The sequence below is a fragment of the Chrysochloris asiatica genome, unplaced genomic scaffold (assembly GCF_000296735.1).
Source record: "Chrysochloris asiatica unplaced genomic scaffold, ChrAsi1.0 scaffold00021, whole genome shotgun sequence".
NCBI classification, from domain to species: domain Eukaryota; kingdom Metazoa; phylum Chordata; class Mammalia; order Afrosoricida; family Chrysochloridae; genus Chrysochloris; species Chrysochloris asiatica.
The window spans coordinates 3,722,425-3,724,855 of record NW_006408539.1 but is presented as its reverse complement, the minus strand read 5'-3'; positions in this window follow the sequence as shown (position 1 = coordinate 3,724,855).

Sequence of the window (2,431 nt, the reverse complement as noted above, 5' to 3'; positions counted from 1 at the left end):
TATAGTTATAGTTATATATATTTATAGTTATATATGGTTATAGTTATAGTTATATATGGTTATAGTTATATATAGGTTTATATATGAATCAGCAAAGCAATCCTGTCAAGTTCCAGTCTCACAGATATTGCTATATTCAAAGACGCTTCAAAAAGTTCTTGGGAAAACTCCATTATCATTTCATTCCATTTTTCCACAAACTTTTTAAAGATCTCATTATATATGTATGTTCAATGGCACTTAACAATAACCCACATATATGTTACTGTAAAGTGCCATCGAGTCAGTTCCAACTCATAGCAACCATGTATAGATGTGCCATAGTGGTTACGAATTGGACTGTGAACCACAAGGTCAGCAGTTCGAAACTACCAGCTGTTTCGCGGGATGAGGCTTTCTGCTCCCATAAAGATTTACAGCTTTGGAAACCCTGTGCAGGGTTGCTATGAGTCAGAACTGACTCCACGGCACATAACAATAACATTCTTTCACTATACTTATTCAGTCTGCATGCTGAGCAAGTAATTTGAGAAGCTGGATTATATGAATAAAAATATGGCATCAGTGTTGGAGGTGGTGGTGGTATGCCATGAAGTTGGTTCTGACTCATAGTGACCCTGTATAGGGTTTCTGAGGTTGTAAATCTTTACAGGAATGGAAAGCTTCATCTTTCTCCCATGGAATAGTTGGTAGTTTCGAACTTCTGACCTTGAGGTTAGCAACCCAACTTGTAGCCACTGCGCTACCAGAGTTCCTTTAATGTTGGGTAAAGACTCATTAGCAAATGCAGATTATACAACTTTGCTTGCTGAAAACAAAGAGGACTTTAAATATTTTCTGATAAAGACCAAAGACCACAGCCTCAGGTATGGGTTGTACCTCAGTGTAGTGAAAAACAAAATCGTCACCACTGAACCAATAAGGAACATCAAGATAAATGGAAAAAAAGGTTGAAGTTGTATAAGACTTCATTTGCTCAGATCAACCATCGACATACATGGAAGCAGCAGTCAAGAAATCAAAAGACATGTTGCTTTAGTCAAATCTTCTGCGCAAGACCTCTTTAAAGTATTCAAGATGAAAGATATCAGTTTGAGAACTAAGGTGCATCTAACCCAAGCCATGGTATTTTCAATAACCTCATATGCATGTGACAGTTGGGCAATGAATAAAGAAGATTACAGAAGAGTTGATGCATTTGAGTTATGAACTTGGAGGAGAGTATTAAAAGTACCATGGACTGCCAAAAGAACAAACAAATCTGTGCTGGAAGAAGTGCAGCCAGAATGCTCCTTAGAAGCCATGATAGTCAGACTTTGTCTCTCATACTTTGTACATATTATCAGTAGGGGGTAGTCCTTGGAGAAGAACATCATGCTTTGTAAAGTGGAGGATCAATGAAAAATAGGAAGATCCCCAATGAAATGGATTGGCATGGTGACAGCATAGAACCCAATGTAGCAATGATTGTGAGATTTGCACAGGACTGGGCAGTGGTTTGTTCTGTTGAATATAAGGTCGCTATGAGTCTGTACAGACTTAATGGCACTTAACAATAGTATAGTTTTACTCCACACTCTAAGGACAGGCTGTTACAATAATCAAAAGGCACACTTCCAGCATTTAAAATGAGAAGTGTGCATTTTAAGCACCACTATAAGCATTATTATTATTATTATTTTTACTATTCTGATCCACTCTGGCAGTTTGGCTGTTTAACAAATCATTTTCTAGAAATAGGTTTTCATTGGTGAAATTGGTGGGGTTTGCTTAATACAACAGGTGCTAATATAATGGGATTTCATTGGTTAAAATCAGGGGTGCTTAATGTGTCAATTGGCTAATGTCCTGTAGAGATGCTCTATCTCTACATGGATAAAGTTATAGAATTCCTTCATTCCTAGAAGCAGTGTGCTAGGTTTGATCCCTAGAAAGTTGTATAATCAACTTCTTATTCTGTGGATTTAGTCACGTGAGTCTGACTAGATTATTAGTTAAATCCTCCCCAGAGTGTTATCATATTTGCTTTTGATGAGGCTCAAAGCAAGTACCAATCAGATCTCCCCAAAGGAAGTGAGATTGCAAAACAGGCTATGACTAGCATTTTGTGCTAACATACTAATCTAGGTCTATAGCATTTCTGTTGTCTCTTAAAGATAATGTAAGATTTTTATGTATTTTTGGAATGGTTCCATTCCAAATATTTATCCTTTCAAGTTTCAGTGTTTACAAATGTACGCTGCAGTTATATGAAATTTTTTCTTGTATGCAGCACCCCATTCCCAAGGATATTTCCATGTCTAACTTGGTTGAGATTGTAAAACATTTGAGACTAATTCACATTTTGGGGAGACACTTTTCCCTGTTTTTTTTTTTTTTTTTATGATCATGCTGTGCATGTTGTGAACAGAGGCACTACTGAATAGTTTTG